The 19,532-nt window shown below is 44.8% G+C and overlaps 2 long non-coding RNA genes across 3 annotated transcripts in view; one reads left to right on the top strand and one right to left on the bottom strand.

Moving 5' to 3' along the window:
- LOC119391089 (uncharacterized) overlaps positions 1-19,532 on the bottom strand; it is a 303,791-nt gene that overhangs the window by 58,168 nt on the left and 226,091 nt on the right. The window lies entirely within an intron of this gene.
- The window catches only part of LOC119391036 (uncharacterized), a 42,309-nt gene that overhangs the window by 22,207 nt on the left and 570 nt on the right, over positions 1-19,532 (top strand). Inside the window, exon 6 of one of the 2 annotated variants that reach the window (XR_007415562.1) lies at positions 18,375-18,448. The exons of the other annotated variant lie outside the window; for it this stretch is intronic. This is a non-coding gene — a long non-coding RNA (uncharacterized LOC119391036). The remainder of the gene's footprint in view (positions 1-18,374; positions 18,449-19,532) is intronic. 2 annotated transcript variants of the gene reach the window in all.

Genomic DNA, 19,532 nt, shown 5'->3' with positions numbered 1-19,532 from the left:
TCTCTATCCGGTCTTTAATTTCTAAGGGCAACTGCGTGATACTAGTGAATCATTCAGCACTCAAACGCGAAGTACAGAGTACAGGATCTGGCTGCAGAGCCCATACTCGGCTGTAATCCAGGAAGCTTGCCTGAACATTCACGGAATGAATGATAACCTTACCAGTATAACTACACAGCGTGCAACAGAAGTCGGAGGCACGGTCGTCAGACAAGACACTGGTGAGCTCTCCCAGGAGACTATAGACGTCATTATAAAAAAGCAAAGCATGAAAGCATCTAACCTGACAGAATAGAACTGGTAGAGCTTTCAAAGCTAATCAACAGGCGTAAAGTGTCCGACATAAAAAGGCATAATACAGATAGAATTAAACATGCTCTGAAGAGTGGACGAAGCCGAAAAGCGGTGAAGAGAAAAATGGGCACGGGCAGAAAATCAGATATATATACTGAGATAGAATGAAGGCAATGTCACGACCAATAGGGATAAGATAGTTGAGGTAGCTGAGGAGTTCTACAGACATCTGTACAGTAGCCTGGACAACCAGGACGATAATGGCAGTAGTACTGATGTATTATACATCCAGCCAGTAATCACAGAGGAAGTAAGGAAAGCATTGGAGGGAATGCAAATAGTCAAAAAAAGCTGGTGAGGATGATGTAACAGCTGATCTCTTGAAAACGGTGGACAAATTGTTGTAGGAAAACTGGCCACCCTGTACAGAAAATGTCTCAACTAAAAGCCAAAAATGCTGCATAGGCAGCTCCTCACTGGTTGATTTGCAAGAAACCGATTCCCACAATGAGTGGGATATTCCGGAATTTTTCCCCTTTCATTTATTTCTTGCGCTGCCTGTTCTCGTTCTTGGTTATTCTTCGTCGCCGCCTAAAGCGCAAACGCACGTCTCATCCGTCTTCTCTTGACACCGCTTTTTCATTGTGCACGGTCCACTCATCAGATCCCCGTACAATCCCCCAATGTATTCAATGCAGACCCCTGCAGTAGATACATCGTTCTTATAATAATTATTAGCTTGTAGTATCAGTATTGTTCTTTTCACGACCACTGTTCGTGCCAGTAGTTATTTACTCGTTGTCATCATCATCAACTAGATACGCGCTGGCTTGACTGTGTGCGTTCGTGGGGCTCCAGTCAGCGCCTGCGCGCATTCTGCACTAGATTGTACAGAGTGAACGCCTTTCAGATATCCATTTTGGACATTAAAGTTCCTCTTGAGAGAGAAAAGGTGTGCTCCTTTTGTTGCCTTCGTCTAGGGTGATAAACGAGGTGACAGCATTCTTTTAGAGCTTGTGCAGGCATTCATACATATAGTGCACGCCTAAGTGAATATAGGTTCCGCACACTCAAAGCGTGTGTACGCGGTTTCGAGGCCGACGCACAGTAGTGCGGAGCCAGACCAGGATTTCGAATTGCTTTCGTAGAAGTGGTCGCATTAAACAGCTGTCACATTCGCACGTTAGAGCTTACGCGTGAGAAACCGCGAAGTTCGTCATCAATATTCGCGGCACGGTAGGTGGTTAGTGCTCTCATCGAGTCGGGTGTATTAGCTTCTCATTTGTTTTTCACTTTCATAAAAGCATAGCGTAAGAATATTGCGCACTAAACCTTAATGGTGGCATTTTGTGGTGAGGCCTATTGTTTCGACTTGGAAAATCTAAAATTGTAAACACAAATGCTTACCCACAAACGAATACCGCCAGATGTAACGGAACAGTGTTTTTCCTATTGATCTTACACCGCAAATGAACTCTGCGATGTCGGTGCAGGTTAAAAAAAATCACCGCCATATCCACAAAGTGAATGATGTTAGAGGAGCTTGCTCGGAGATGATCGGGTAACCCGCGAATCCTCCGTACACATTCCTCTGTCATCATATATAGACGTGACAACGTTGCAGCTGCGGCCAGAAGTGTGGTCGAGGAAGTCGAGCTTGAAGAGTCGGCGCCGCCAACCTCAGGAAGCGACCGCTTTTGGCGCTTCGCCGCGGCATCCCGCGACCGCACTTCTTCGGGGTTTTCTTGCCACCGCTTCCGTGCTGCTTCTGCTTCGCGACCTCTCACCGCAGGGTCCGCTTCACGGCACGCCCGCTTATCTACTGCTTCGCTGGCCCGCACCTCCGGGTTTGCTTGACGGCGTGCCCTCTTCTCTTCTTCTTCATTGAGTCAGCTGCCCGCGATGAGAAAAGAAGCGCGCCAAACGCGAAACGCACCAAACGCCATACGAGAGGCGCGGCCCTCTAGCGGTCACCTATCTAACTAGCGCACGCGCCTAGGGTGGTGTGCCCTGCCTTAAGCGGTGCGCGCCATCTAGTGAGCATTCTTGAAATCACCGGAGAGCGCAGCTGCGCCTATGGCGGGACCAATGAGAACTAGTGTACACGCCACCAACGTTTATAGATACTTTTTCAGATACAGATACAGATAGGTGCGATGTGCAGCGTTTATCCGACGATTTCAGGTTAAGAAAGAGCCCTGCCGCGCAACTTCTTGTTTTAGGCACGAGGAGTACAACTTCGGGCCTAGATACCCGAGCTATGTCTTTCCGGGACCTCGGTAAAAACAGTAGTTCGCGTAAGTTACGCGTGCACTCGTAGATTAAATAGCCGTATACCGCCCTGTAATTTCTCGTTATTTCAGACACTAGAAGCAAAATTCAGAGTTCAGCTGTATGAGCTACGTCTTAAAGCCTCGGTAAATGCTGCGACTCATCTGTTTTCTGCTCATAGTTATTTAAAAGCTGGTTTCACGAGTTTTAGCATTTGTATCTTCGACGCTCTGCACATTAGCTCAGCGTGCACTGCCCTAAAGCAAGTTGAAACTGAGCCCTTGCTGTAAGGTACGACCCTCGTTGAAAATCCCACTGAAACAACGTTATTTTTCTCTTCAGGTGACATAAACCAGTGGACTTTTTTTTTTCAAGTATTCAGATTTCTGGATGTCTGTCAGTGGATAATATTTAGAATCATTCAAAGAAAAAACGCAAATTTTGCAATTTTTTTCGTTATTCCTTGCTGTTTCATATTGTTTCCCTTATGTATATCCCCACTCCCCTCTGTAATGCCCTTGGGCCCTGAGGGTACAATAAATAAAGACATAGGAACACAAATTTATTGACACAAGAACACTTGCCACGATCATACACTATTTCACTAATATATCGCATTTAGCTTACGAAATTGAAAATGCATGTTTAATGCATACTTTCCACGAGCATTCGAATTTCACACAAGTTTAGCTTTTTTTCTTTCCCTCTGCGCTTTGATAGCACTGTCGTTGTCTTGGCACTTTTGTCTTGCAAAAAATGCATCCGGGTTACAATATATACGTGAATCAACTCTGCAGTAAATTCGCTGTAGTGTTGTTTGTAGTGACCGCAGTGGTGTATCGAAAGGCAACTTATTCAGCAATTTACCGCTCGCCGAAACCACGTAGGTCAAATCCTCGCGGATGACAGTGCTCTTGAGGATGCAGTAGATGTCTTCTTTGAATTCTGGTCCCCCAACTCCAGTTGCGGGGAAGCTGAAGTGCAGCACTTTTTTCCACTAGGTCAGAAAAACTGAAGTTCTCTGAAGGAGCGGGTACCTGTTGAGGGGATTCTTCCGGCAGATCGCAAGGCAGCTGTACAGTTTGTTGAGGTAGTACAGGTACCCTTTTCTTCGGCGACCTTCGTCTTCTGCGGCTGCATGACAAGTACACTGGCAGGTTCGGAAATAAACGAGGAACTACATCACTCCTCAGTGCCCCCGCACCGCGGTCGATTTCGACTACTCAATTTATGGTATACTTATGTGTCTTCAGTATGTCACCTTCTTGAAAGTGAAGGTCCCATACCTTGCACGTCTTCCCCAAAGGTTTGTCCGCGCGTGGAATTGACCTTTGCCACTTCTGCAGTAACAATGGGTCCGACGGCGGACGTTTCTGGGGGTTTTTTCTATACCCGCTGGTGCACCCGGGCACAAAACATGTCGGCATGACGTCCCGAAGGTCTACAGCATCACGCACAGGATATCAGAAGGTCCACACGTACACATGTGCTCGGTGCGCCCACACGTGGTTAACGCTTGGATCGTGCCCGCGATATCAACAATCGGAGAGTCCTACGTCGTGGATGTCCGAGTGTCTGCATGAGTGTCGACGTCGAATTGTCTTCAGAAGACCGTGAAAGCCTGCCACGCGCACAGAGGGCGACGAGGCATACACACAGATTAGAAAAAGCCGGCAGGTCCCACGCATTGTGGGAATCGATGTAATGCGAAGCAGCCAGCAAAGAGCTGCATACATCGTCTTGTATGTCATTGAGGAAAATGCGTGTCATGGTTTTCATGTTAACTCTTATTATTTATGTTCGTCACACAGTAACGTCGCGCAATACCAACTTCGCGGTAGATCAAGCTAGCGAAACGGCTGCCAGCGCACCATGAGCGTGGCACGTAAGTCATGCTGTACATGACATGCATGTCATGATTTTCATGTTAGCTCGTGTTATTAATGTTCGTTACACAGTCACGTCGCAAGATACCAATTTTGGTGTATATAAAGCTAGCGAAACGGCCGCCAGCGCACCATGAGCGTGGCACGTAAGTCATGCTGTACATGACATGCGTGTCATGATTTTCATGTTAACTCGTGTGTTATTTATGTTCGTCTCACAGTCACGTCACACAATACCAATTTCGGGGTAGATCAAGCTAGCGAACCGGCCGCCAGCGCACCATGAACGTGGCATGTAAATCATGATGTACATGACATGCGTGTCACGATTTTCATGTTATGACTTGTCATGTATGTTCGTCATACAGTCATGTTACGCCATACCAATTTTGGTGAACATTCGATTAACCAAGCGACCAGGAGAGCACAAAGTCGTAGGTGGCTAGATAGATAGATAGATAGATAGATAGATAGATAGATAGATAGATAGATAGATAGATAGATAGATAGATAGATAGATAGATAGATAGATAGATAGATAGATAGATAGATAGATAGATAGATAGAACAGACAGACAGACAGACAGACAGACAGACAGACAGACAGACAGACAGACAGACAGATATAGATAGATAGATAGATAGATAGATAGATAGATAGATAGATAGATAGATAGATAGATAGATAGATAGATAGATAGATAGATAGATAGATAGATAGATAGATAGATAGATAGATAGATAGATAGATAGATAGATAGATAGATAGATAGATAGATAGATAGATAGATAGATAGATAGATAGATACGCTCAAAGTCGCAGAAGTTCGCTAAGAAATGCTTCGCATTTAAAAAAAAAACGGCACCACCGAGCACCAACACGGACACGACTGCGACGGCAGGGAAGCGAGCGGAGAGTGCAGTGCGGCTGTTTACTTGGCGCAAAGTTGGACTGCAGCGCCCCCACACTCCCTAGGAGCAAATCGCGCCCGCCTCGAAAGGAGGAGTTCGGAAACTGAAAAAGTATCTATAAACGTTGCACGCCACCGACAACGGACAAGGCGCGAGCGTAAGAAGCTTGGCGAGCAAGCACGTCAGTCAAAGCTGTCCGGAGCCCGTCACTGCTCGGCGTCCCTCGTAGCCTTTGGCTTATTTGGTGCGACAAATCTCATGAATCAACCTTCCCCGTCGCGCATGCGCTGAGCTTAAAAGCGTAGCTAAAATTGCAGCGGTTCCAATATATCAACACGTGGCTTGAGCAGTGCGATAAAACCTGCGGCAGTTTTAGGGGGTCCTACATAGTCGCTGTGAAAAACATGTACAAGTATGCGTGCCTGTATTGTACCTGTAACTTGCAGAAGCAGTTCTTAAGTGCTTATGAGTTTTACGTATAAACAGAAGATACGCAAGATTTTATTTGTAACGTTAAATGATATTGCACATTGATGTTTTCTCAGCCATGTAGCGCAGCTTAATAAAGCTATTATAAATTCTTGTCGCAGCGTTTGCGCGAAACTTAGAACCATGGGGTTATTACGAGACAATTTTAGCGCTAGAAAGTAGATGCGTGAAAGAACACTGGAGTAGGGGTACTGGGACCAGGACCACAGCCCGATACTCCATCCTATTATATTTGGTTTTACGAGCCATTTTTAATGCGCTTGAGACAGTAGACGACAGCGGCGTGAACGACTGCGACTTCGCTACGTACAGAAAACTGTCATTCTACACACCGTTTGGTGTGGTTCGACAGCACACCCTAACGTTGTATGGTGCCGGTTGCTTCGTACTGACGCTTTCACTGCTGTGTGGAAAATGGAATTAAAGGGACTGTCTACCGCCCGGAAAATTTTTTCTCATTGTGGTGAAAATGAGAAGATCGCTCGTCACATCGGCGGCAACGAGCATGCTTTTGCCCCATAAAAAAGGAGTTATATTTTAATTTGATGTTGAAAATCGTGAAAGAATTACAGCTAGCGTCACCCAATGCCAATATGGTTCAATCTACTGGTAGGACAAGAGATTCTCGCAGGTAGACTCATTTTGCTTAAAAACAAACATGTATAACATGAAATTGTATTTTACGCACTGTATTTTAGACACTTTTCGATTGCGTCAGAGAGTAATTTTTTGCTTTTCTTTTTCTCACGCATACGAAAAGGCGCCCGATGGCGCTGCTTGCGGCGCCGTCTTCGATTTTGTCTGCTTCAACGACAGTTAAAACACACAATTATAGTCCCCTATGCCCTCCTTAGCTTCATTCTGTTGGTTCCATTAGAAACGAGCCCTCGGTCAATCCCCCGCTTCTCTTCTTCTTCATTGAGTCAGCTGCCCGGACAGCCAAACTCTCTCCCGATAACTCAAAAATATGCCATGATCGGCGCCACTTACAACCTTGCAGAGCGCTCGGCCGCGCGCTCGCATATTGTAGCTCATACTCGGCGCGGTAGTACCATTGCTGTGCCAATCGATTGTCTCGACTGTTGCGGTCGACAAATGTTGGCAGCCAAGCACCCGCTAGTGAGGAAAAGCTTGAGAGAAAGTGTAGGACTCTTTTCAGGGAGGTGCATTATACTGTTAACAATATTTTGATGCCTAATGTGGTTTTCAGCGAAAATATATTTTAACTATTGCAACGCGTTTACGTAGGCACTCATTCACTACGCCTTTTGTCCCTTGTTTCGCTGCTCTCTTAGGGGCATATATTTCAGTGTTGACCATCCAGTGCATTGATGTTGTTTGACAAGCTTGACCACGGCTGTTTGCTGTAAAAAACGCAGTTGCTGTGCATTTGGCATGAAGTGACGGGCCTACAGGTGGGCCACCTGTCCGTACTGCTTTTCCTACTGCAATCGGGGGCGCTATCCGACCAACAGCTTGGTAAAGGCCTCGCCTACCCGTATGCGATCCTCAACACGTGATTCAACAGGCCGGGTGGGTTTTCATTTACAGAACCTCGCTTTTCAAGCTCTTTGTAGTCATCAAGGTTTGATTACAACGCCACTGCTTACCCGTTTCGTGCCAAGGCAGAAATCATAAGCCGGGCTGAATACAAATGTCCACAAATAGGAAGATTTAATTGGGCGGATATGTACATGACTTGAAACTGGAAAAACAGACGTACCATTGCTATGTCAGTCGATTGTGTCTCGACTGTTGCTGTCGTCAACTCTTGGCAGACAAGTAGCGCGCTAGTGAGGAAAAGCTTGAGAGAAATTTTAGGACTGTTTTCTGAGAGGTGCATTATGTATACTGTTACAATTTTTTGATGCCCAATGTGGTTTTCAACGAACAGATTTGCTGTTAACTATTGCGACCGCGTTTTTTAGTCATGTCTCAAAACAAGGCTTGTTTGCTAGTAACAAAAAAAACCAAAGCATGTGCATTGTAGGCCTATGTAGGCGTTCATTCACTACGCCTTTTGATCCTTGTTTCGCTGCTCTCTTAGGGGCATATATTTCAGTGCTTTGGTGTTGACAAGCTTGACCAGTGATGTTTGCGTTAAAAAAACGCAGTTGCTGTTCGTGTGGCAGGAGGAGGTGACAGGCCTACAGGTGGGCCACCTGCCCCTACTGATTTTCCTACTGCAATCGGGGGTGCTATCCGACCACCGGCTTGGTGAAGGCCTCGCCTGCCCTTATGCGACACTCGACACCTGGTGCCACAAGGCCAGGTAGGTTTTCATTTACAGCAGTCTATTGGGAACGGCCTCGCAACTTTCCAACCTCGCTTTTCAAGCCCTTTGTAGTGACCAAGTATTGATTACATTGGTTATTCTTACTGGCGCACGTTGTCGAAGCTCTAAGGATTGTGCCGCACATTGCTCGGGCGTTAATTAACCTCACCTAGGAAATACGAACATTCAGAAACGCAAGTCCCACACTCGCCGTCATGGCGGCGAGTGGCGCAAACACTCCCAGCTCTGCGTGCACATAAATACCCGATAAAGTGGACGAGGGGACAACCGCCTCCGTAGCTCAATTGGTAGAGCATCGGGCGCCTTATCCGAAGGTTGCACGTTCGGTCCCTGCCGGCAGGATGTTGTCTTTTCGTCCACTTCACTTTATTCACGTTTATATAATTACTACAGTACAGTTAAAACAGTACAATTAACGTCCCCTATACCTTCCTTGGCTTCATTATCTGTCGGTTCTCATTAAGGTTTTATCAAACAAAAGAAACGAGCCCTTAAAATTCTCTTCTTTCGTTCAAGGCAGATTCAGTGTGTTACTCCTTTCGCTATCCGAATGCTGTCATCATGGTAGCATAGCAGGTTACATAGCTAACACATTTAAGAATTTGGTGGGTGAACATGCGTCCAGCGGGCTGTCGCGGTGGTACAGTGGTTGTACGGTGCTCTGCTGCTGACCGGAAATACGCGGGTTTTATCCCAGCCGCGGAGGTGGAATTTTGAGGGAGGCGAATTGCTAGAGGTCCATGTACTTACATATAGGTGCACGTTAAAGAACACCAGATGGTCTAAATTTCCGGAACCTTCGACTACGCCTTGCCTCATAAGCATATCGTGGTTTTGGCACGTGAAACCCCGGGTATTAATACAGGATTGCATTATAGTGGGACGCTTTGTATTTCATACGTGTGTCAGCTGTATACTTTCAACCGTAATCGCTGTACCTCGCGTAAATAATTCTGGAATATACATGGCTATTCGCGTCACGCATTCATTGTGCTTAGAAGCGTAGAATACAATGGAAATGTTGCAATAACAGAAAGTGGGGGATCGTGCCGAACGATAGCACGCGCAAGTTTTATGCAGTCAGACATGATCACTGTGAAAGATATTGTGCAGCATACAGAAGCATGCTAGGGGGCTCCAGATGTTTTGCGCATAGGCTGATGATGTAGGTTATTAGTTGTGAATGCTAATAAATGAAACGTTATTATGGTTGGTGATTTTAATGTAAATCAGTTTACCGATAATCAAGCAAAATTTCAGTTACTTGAAGTTATGCTTGCGAATAACTGCGATAACCTTATTCATCAGGCCACCAGGGTTACTTCACAGTGTGATACGCTTATTGACTTATGCTTTACAAATGTACCAAAGGCTGAAACTTGCTCTGGTGTCCTAGGTTCAGATATTAGTGACCATTTATCCATATTTGCAATTTTTCCAACCCACAATTGTTCCAGTGCAGAAAAGTTCACTACGAGACGCATAAATCAGCGCAGCATCACTTTATTTCAGTCTCTAGTCGTCAGCACAAACTGGGAAGACGTATACTCCGAGCAAAATCCGTCTAGATCATATGAAATATTTGTATCAAAATTACAGCACAGTTATAATGCTGCTTTTCCTTTAACAACAGTAGTGAAGCACAGAAACGCCCGGAAGGCATGGATCACGAGCGAACTTTATTATCGCATTAAACAAAAAGAAAAATTATTTGCTAATTTTCTAAAAACACGTGATCTTCAAATATTACAGGAATTTAAGAAGTTTAGAAATAGGTTGAATGTTGACCTAACGAAGGCCAAACTTGCCTTTTTTGAACGCAAGTTTGAAAGCGTCGCCCAAAACAGTTGTAAGACATGGAAGGTCTTTCGTGAATTGACAAGTATCCCTTCATCAGGAGTACCACCGGAATTAGAAGTTGATGGCGTGAGGTATTCTGGAGATTCTTTAGCAAACATGTTAAACAATTACTTTATCAATGTTGGAGCTGCCGAACCCCTCCATACTGTACAACCAGAACGAAGTTATATGACGTACGTGCATAGAGCTGTGAAAGACGCTCTATTTCTTAGTCCCACTTCAGAAGATGAAATCATTTCTATTCTAGGTTCTCTTGAAAACAAATCAGCTGCCGGAGAAGACGGCATAAAAGCTTCACCAGTTAAGGCCGTGGCACATGACATTGCAAAGCCATTAACGCACATCTTTAATGAAATGATATCATCTGGTATATATCCTGATAAGCTAAAAATTGCTCGTGTGACTTCATAAAGGCGGAAAGTGTAACGAGTTGCGTAATTATAGACCAATATCTGTACTACCAATATTTTCTAAAGTTGCAGAGAAAGTCTTGGGCACGCGATTTAATAAATTTTTATCAGCGAAAAATGTTATTGTAGAGCAGCAGTTCGGATTTCAAAAGGGAAAGTCTACAGAAAAGGCACTTGTACGAATAAAAGATAAAATCATCCAAAATATTGAAAACAGGTTATTTACAGTTGGTATATATCTAGATTTCCAAAAAGCATTCGACTCCATCAAACACGAAATTTTATTCCGTAAACTTGAAGCATAAGGCTTTAGAGGTAAAGCACAAAATCTTATCCGTAGTTATTTGCACAATCGACTACAGTACATTTCTCTTCAAGATGCTCAATCTGAAAAAACTGTAATTAAATATGGTGTGCCCCAAGGCTCTGTCCTGGGCCCTCTACTATTTATAACATACGTAAACGATATTGTTAATATCCCTTTCACTGGGGAGGTAATAATGTATGCTGACGATACAAGTGTTTTCTTTTCTGGGAATGATTTGAAGGAGCTAGAGGCGATGTCAAACAACTGGTTGAATGAGCTTAATCTCTGGGTATCTTCTAATAAACTAAAAATAAATGTTAAAAAGACAAAGTTAATGCTTCCCTATCCTAAGAATAAAGAAGTAGATTACATTATGAAATTATACTACGGCGATTCGCAACTGATCTAGTACATAATCATTCATTTCTAGGCGCTTCTTTTCAATCAAACTTAAGTTGGTCAATACACGTGAACAATGTAAGGATGAAGGTAGCGAAGTCTATGGGCATGTTGAACCGTTTACGTAACTTTTTAACAACTACCTTAAAGAAGGAATTGTATTTTTCCATAGTCCATTCTCATTTTAGTTACTGTTCGTTAGTGTGGGGAACAGGAATTAAGACAGATAATGAAAAGCTTTCTTCTTTACAGAGGAAAGCAGTTAGACTACTTCATTCGGGGTATAATGTAGATGCATCAGCTCTCATGTTAAAGTATAGAATTCCACAATACTGCCTTGTTTACAAAATCAAATTGTCGATGTACATATATTGCGAAGTATCGGGAGACTGGGGTTCATTTAGCCGTCGCTACTTAAGCAGGAACACCGGTCACGACCTTCGTAAAACCCACATAGTTGTGGAAAGAACACGCACAAACTATGGAATGCAAGCAATAGACTTCCAGATTATGAAATTATGTAATGAGCACCCTGCAATAATTGAACTGGCACGATCGTGCACAAACTCTAAAAATTTCAAAATGAAAATTCGGTCCCTCTTCAACACTTAGGATAAATGCACTTTCTGCACGGTAGGGTGAGCTACAGTCTCTCATACTATTTGTATGTATATATTTTTGTGTATGTATATATGCTTTTTGTGTGCGCATTGCCATGATTTCTATTGTTACTACAATGATTTCTCTTGTTCCTTCTTTATTTTTATTATTTGTATGTATATATTTTTGTGTATGTATATATGTTTGTGTGCGCATTGCAATGATTTCTATTGTTATTATAATGATTTCTATTGTTTCTATTGCTACTGTTACGCCCAGCGCGAGCAGGACCACGTCAGGGGGCTAACCACCTCCTTTTGTCCTGACCGCGGGCAATGCTTTTGTATTGTTCGAAAAATGAATAAATAATAAAATTGTGTAAGATTTCATTTGTAACGATGTGTGCTCAACCATATGCCGCTTTTCATAGTTACTACGAATATCTGCACTAGCGCTGTCACAAGTTATTTGCAGCGCGAGAAGTACATGCGTGAAAGAACGCGCAGGTTTCGCGACCAAGGACTACTTGTGAAAGCCACTGAACACGGGATGCAGAATAACTGAAAGTAAAACTTGAGCAAAGTGTTTATACAAGGATACAAGGGTCTCTCAGCAACTCAACCTGAACGAATCGGGTGTTGCAGGACTGCAAGGTGAACACTGCGCCTGAATACGGATACGGGGACCAAGCCTACATTTTGCCCCATCCAATTGCGTTTGCTCTTTTGGCGAGTCACAGGTAAGTTCAGAAAACTGCCATTGGCCAGTTCACTTGGTGTCGGTCGTCAGCGTACTCTCACTTTGTACAGTGCCGGTTGCTTCGCACTACGGCTTTCATTGTTGCGTGAACAGCGTTACAAAATTCAACTAATTGCTCAAAAAAAAGTGTAGCTGAATGCGGCATTTAACGTACGATGTCTAACCTCACGTCAGTGCATGGTGTATGGCAAAAAACTGACAAGAGTTCTCGTCAAGGGCCTCTGGCGTAAACAAGCTAGTTCGCTACATGGCGCCGCCAAAGGGGACGGCAACAGATATCATCATCATCATACATGCAGGAAGTTTATTAAAAAATTGGGGGACCCTTAAGCTTCGCTTTAAGAGTTGAACGCGATAGCGAAATCCGGCCCCTAGTGCGCACTTCAACCACTAAGTGCATACTTATTAATGTGTATTGCTACACTCACACACGCACGCACGCGCGCGAATTTTACAGGCTTTCGATCTAAAGCAAGAGTCGCATGGCCTCCAAGATATACGCCGCGCGCCGGCCCTCTTGGATGCCATGAAAAGTCGAGACATATTTCTCACAATGCCTCACAGATGGCAGCACATTATCTAGCGTTTGCTGCGTTGGCTTGATATGTTTTCCTCTAGATGGACATAGTTGTCCATTTTTAGAGCTGTTTGAAAGTTCGTGTGTGGATTTAGCGGCGATGGCTGCACTATCCCGGCGTTTTTCGACGTAGTTTGATGGCCTCGCGAATGCGCCTACCATATGGGCTCGTTTTCGTCGTGACACCTGCCGAACAAAATGCGTTAAGGAGACTCCTTCTACTACATGGCATTTATGTAGTGTTTTTGTCCGAAGCAGCTGCAAGCAACATCGTGGCTTTGTGGTAAGACACCTGCTTGCCACGCGAACGGCCTGGGTTCGATCCTCATTGGGACCGAAGATATTATCGTTTATTTTATTTGCTACTTTCTCGATTTTTCGCTCACGGATGATTTTTCGCTCACAACCAACGGTGCCGACGCCGACAGCGGAATTTCTGCGACACGAGCTCTCTAACGCTACCGCGTTAAAATACGCGTTCCTGGGTTTGAGAATGATCGCTTGGAATATTTGTAGGTACGTTGGTCTCAGCTGGCACACAGCCTGCGCAACCCAGGCTTGGTCAGGGGGCCACAAACGAGGGGGACTCGAGATGCTGTTCTTATTGTAGTGACAGCTCCTTCTAAAGAGGGCGGCGAAAAGTAAGCGGTAACATGGGGACATAGAATTGCCCTTACCTTTGTACTAGAGTTTCCTCCATGAAGGGGTGAGATCATGTAGTCATGTCATGTGATCATGTAGGCAGCGAACATATTGGGATTCTTCTGTTTAGTGAAGCATAAAGGGCGTTTTCATAAACCAATGCATAATGCTGAACAGTTGGCTGATGATACAGCGTATTAGTTGTAAATTGTGTAAGATTTCATTTGTAACGATGTGTGCTCAACCATATGCCGCTTTTCATAGTTATTACAAACATCTGTCACGAGCGCTGTCACAAAGTATTTGCACCGCGAGAAGTACATGCGTGAAAGAACTCCGGCATCGTTAACGAGAGAGGAGAAAAAGCGTCATTTTTTGTTCACATCTATCCGCGACCATCATTGTCAGCCCATATCTCCACTGCACGACGAAGGCCTCTCCTTACGATCTCCTATTTACCATACCTAGTGCGAGCTTGTTGCATTTTCGAATTTCTTCTCCATCTATCTCGCTGCTGCCCTCGGCTTAATTTCCCATACGTTGGCAACCATTCCTTTGCTCTAGCGCATGGTTGCCTATCCTACGTATTACGTTTCTGGCCCAGGCTTAATGCCAACAAGAATTAGGATATCGACTACCCATGTTTGTTTTATTTTTTTTATTTCACAATACTTCAGGCCAGGAGTGGAATTACAAAGAAAGAACAGCACAGAAATAATTTATAACAATACCGGCACTACATGCAATACGTCAGTTTCGCTAGTACGATATTTAACAAAGAAACAAAAAACAGCACACATAGTTTAGAACAACACTCGCACGACAAGTAATATAAGTTTCAATGATGCAATATTCAACACGACAAATGGTGTTCAAGGGCTTCATCAAAATTGTCTCGCAAACGAACAATGGGGGGGGATGTTATGAGCTTTCGTGAGGTCTAATAATAGCATTATACGCTTGACGTTTAACATTCCTTTTTTTTAAAAAAAAAGCGCAGTTCCGAAAAGCTGAAGGGCGAAATGTGTGCCCGCCACGACATATCACGAAAAAGAGTGATCCCTAAACATAGCCGTGCGCAGGGTTCCCCACCAAGGGGGGAGGGGGGGGGCAAAGGTGAGGGATTGCTTGCACTAAATCATTTACATATATAAGGAATAATAGTGGCCCCAACACATTGCCCTGTCGCACACCAGAACTAACATTCAGCATTCTAGATACACTCGTTTTAATTTCAACGAACTGCTCACTCACTCGGGAGAGACTCACTCGAGAAATATTATTCGACCCTGTCCGCGCGTACATTACCTCAACTCTGGCGCTAGTGTCTATGGGAGCTGCAATGCATCGCGCTTCAGCCAGCATGAGAATCATGGGTAGTACACGGAATTGTCTAAACTTCGTTCTTTCGGCTCCGTTTGGCTCCGCATCGCCTGCATCCGCTTTGTCGCAAAACGAAGTTCAGCAAAAATCAGCAGCTTCACTTCACCACTTTAACTTCTTTAGGCTCACCGATTCAAATCTGGTCACGAAGTTCACAACGATCCATTCTTTTATCCGAAAGAAAACCAAAACATAGCAATAAACAAAGCCACAAGTGCGTTCGAAGCCCACAAGCACGAAGACTAGGCAAATCCGTGTACTACCCATCATTCCCATGGTGGCTGAACGATCGAAGCGCCAGAGTTCCCTCTAGGTCATTTTAGGAAACTCTATGCATTACCCCTCTCCCTGCTCACTAATCTGGACTACCGGCGATTAGGGCCTGGCAGGCAAAAAGTCAGCGCACGTTGCCGCCCGCGCACTCACTCCCCGGGCCCCTGCCTCGCCCACCGATGACCCTTCTCATTCAGAAGAAAACTCCTCTCCTCACTTTTAAATATGTAACAACCCATTATTGAGACTCCCACCACCGCTTTCCTGCGTCCTGCAAGGGTTCAAGAAGGCGGACGAAAGAATTCTCCGCTATTCACTAATACGCTACTGTGCCTGGCAGTGCTCAAACATTTTGACTCTTCCTGTTCCGATCTCTGCCAGTATTGTGAGATGGCTGACACCTGCCACATGGTATGGACATGCCAGCTCAATCCATATCCCCCCCCCCAACCCAACCCGAGAGGACTCAAAGGCGGCCCTGCTCGGCTGCTCCTCTCCGCCCCCTCTTAGCAATGCCTTGCTCTGGTATGCTTTCCCACTCTCTTCGCTTTGCCCTCACCCGCTTCGCCAATTTCGCGGACGCTCGGCACGGTTGGAACTCAAACTTCAACAGCTTGATTGAACCACTATGGTAGACTAAACACTTTTAAGGTGTAGATGCTCTCCGAGAACGGTGCCACTTCGCTGATTTTGTCGAAGAATTGCCGTTGGACAACAGGCGTCCCGCACCAATTTCCCTTGTAGGTAATTCTAAGACCCTGTGTGGGTGGGACAGCCAGTGTTGCTTGGTGCCAGAATTTGTGACACGCGCAGAATGAATTTTCCAATGTATATGGCGAAGTCCTGTATGTTTAATATAACATTAACCTTTATTGCATCATAAAATGGTCCGGTTTGGTAACTGATCAAGCGTTGTGAATATTTTATTGGAGTTGACGAAAGGGATTATTTAAACTCGAAGTATGATACGCAGACCTTTCAGGATGCAGCGGCATATACATGTAAGTAACCGCATACAAATACGTAAAGTTTAACTATGTATTTTAGTAGACACTCGCTTTACAACAGCAACAATCTTGGTCATCATCTAGATTAGCTGGCCTCGCCAATTACTGCCCAGTCACAGTCGCTCGGCTATGCTGCAAGAGCTGCAGCGTACGAGTACGAGGTCATATCTAACTTCTTAAAATAAGGTAAACTAAAGAAGGGGAATGGTTCGAGGCGCCCGCTTTGTTAGGAACAACCTTATGAAGCCATAGAAAACATAAGTGGCCATCATTCGCGGTTTTATTGCGATAGCAATTATATGGACAGTCTCGGCTGGATTTTGCCGTCGCCGTCGCCGCCGTCATGCATCGTATATGTATAAGTATGTATATATATATATATATATATATATATATATATATATATATATATAAAAGCCCCAAAGAAAAATAATTCAGAAAAATGCTTCCGAAGCGCGGAATCGAACCAGGGACCTCTTCCTCCGCAGCGAGTGGCGCTAGCCACTGCGCCACGAAACGGAGATCCTCGACGTAGGTAACGGCGAGCGTTATATACACACCCGTTACCGCTGGACGGACTCGGAGACGGCTGCGCTTATCAGCGTTTCTTCATTACCAGCGAGATGGCGTTAGGAGTGCGACAGGCGCATTTAAAGTCGTCGGCGAGCTCGCTCGCTTCTTATACTTGCGCAGGGAGAACCTTGCCCTTCCGCTGTCTGCTCGCGCGGTTTTCTTGTGCTGAGGGGAAGAGGGACGTTTCACGCTTTCACCGTGATGTCCGCGCTCATGTTACGCAGCGTACGAAAGCCACTCGAGCTCAAGGGACGCGGCTAAACCAACAAACAGAAGATGAGCGCAAACTATCAAGTGTCACAACTCGACACTTGAAGCACGCTAGTTACCTTCGCTGCATCGGCCGCCTTTGCAACAAGAGCGCTGTTCAAACTGAGAGTATCCATTGGCGAGCCTACTTCATATGGCATTAGTTTCTTGCTATCGCATTTACTGCTTCGGCCTTGCGGCGAAACTGACTTTTTTAATTGAAACGTTGAAACCCTGATAAGGAACACTCACATGCTTGCTTATGCGGCTTGGACGCAGTAGTGAAGCATCAGATTGAAAAAGCCCAGATAGATTTCCTATTCTATCAGTCCTGACAGTGAAATGCAAAATGCAAACATGCCAGAGCTTGACCGTTTTGTGTCAAGTCAGAAATAATAAGCCGTGCTGAAAAGACATGTCCATAAATGGGAAAATCACTTGGGTGGACGTATGCATGGCTTAAAGAAAACTAGCAAAACAGACTTCGTGGGATCCACCATTTACGTTTTCCTGTCCCTCTGCCGTTTTGGTAGGATTTTTGTAGGGGCCGGGACAACTGGTATCCCCAGAGCGAAAGCCTCCAAGATCAAGAGGCGTTTCGCGACTTTACCGCTAGGGGAATAGCGCGTGCGCTGTGGCATCGTGAAAAAAGCGGATTGGTGTGCCAGTTGTCCTTCTCTAGACGGTCGTCAGTTGTTGGTAGTCAAGTACCAGCTAGTAAGGAAAAGCTCGAGAAGTTTTAAAACTGTTTGCTTAGAGGTACATAATACTCTAAAAGGATTAAATATTGGGCTAGTTGGCTGAGACATATTAGACATAACTGGCTGAGAAACGAAAGCGCTTGTCTTCGTCTACTTTCTTGTGTCCGTCGTTTTATTCCTTGCGCTAGTATGTCTCAGCCAGCTACATAATACTGTTGCATTTTTTTTTAAATTCGCAATGTGCTTGTCAACGAAAATATCTTCTGGTGACTATTGGAACCACACTTTTTACTCAAGTCACAAAACACGGGCTTTTTTTCTGGTAAAAACAAATCAACGGCATTGTAGCCCTAAGTAGGCATTCTACCACTACACGTTTTGCTCGGTCGTTTGGCTGCACTCTGAGGGTATATATTTCAGTGCTGACCAACAAGTGCCTTGGTGTTCACAAGCTTGACAACTGCTCTTTTCTGTAAAAAAACGCAGACTTGCTGTACGTGTGGCACGAGGTGACCGGCCTGCTGGCGCGCCATCCTGAACACCCTGTGCCAGCAGGCCAGGTAGGTTTTCATTTACAACACTCTATTGCAAGCGTCTTCACACCTCCGCTGTAGTTCAATTGGTAGAACATGGGACGCGTCATCCGAAGGCTGACCTTTCAGGATGCAGCGGCATATACATGTAAGTAACCGCATACAGATACGTAACGTTTATTATGTATTTCCAGTAGCCACTCGCTTTACAATAGCAACAATCGTGGTCATCATCTAGATTAGCTGTCCTCGCCCATTATGCCCAGTCACCGTCGCTTTGCTATGCTGCAAGAGCGGCACCCTACGAGTACGAGGTCATATCTAACTTCTTAAAATAAGGTAAACTAAAGAAGGGGAATGGTTCGAGGCGCCCGCTTTGTTAGGAACAACCTTATGAAGCCATAGAAAACATAAGTGGCCATCATTCGCGGTTTTTAATTGAAACGTTGAAACCCTGATGAGGAACACTCACATGCTTGCTTATGCGGCTTGGACGCAGTAGTGTAGCATCAGGTTGAGAAATCCCAGATAGATTTACTATTCTATCAGTCCTGACAGTGAAATGCAAAATGCAAACATGCCAGAGCTTGACCGTTTTGTGTCATGTCAGAAAAAATAAGCCGTGCTGAAAAGACATGTCCATAAATGGGAAAATCACTTGGGTGGACGTATGCATGGCTTAAAGAAAACTAGCAAAACAGACTTCGTGGGATCCACCATTTACGTTTTCCTGTCCCTCTGCCGTTTTGGTAGGATTTTTGTAGGGGCCAGGACAACTGGTATCCCCAGAGCGAAAGCCTTCAAGATCAAGAGGCGTTTCGCGACTCTATCGTTAGGGGAATAGCGCGTGCGCTGTGGCATCGTGAAAAAAGCGGATTGGTGTGCCAGTTGTCCTTCTCTAGACGGTCGTCAGTTGTTGGTAGTCAAGTACCCGCTAGTAAGGAAAAGCTCGAGAAGTTTGAAAACTGTTTGCTTAGAGGTACGTAATCCTCTAAAAGGATTAAATATTGGGCTAGTTGGCTGAGACATACTAGACATAACTGGCTGTGATATAATAGCACAAGGAATGAAACGACGAACACAACGAAAGCGCTTGTCTTCTTTCTTGTGT

The sequence above is a fragment of the Rhipicephalus sanguineus genome, chromosome 1 (genome assembly GCF_013339695.2).
Source record: "Rhipicephalus sanguineus isolate Rsan-2018 chromosome 1, BIME_Rsan_1.4, whole genome shotgun sequence".
Lineage (NCBI taxonomy): Eukaryota > Metazoa > Arthropoda > Arachnida > Ixodida > Ixodidae > Rhipicephalus > Rhipicephalus sanguineus.
Note: the sequence above shows the minus strand (reverse complement) of the source record. Positions and strands in the feature narration are given on the sequence as shown.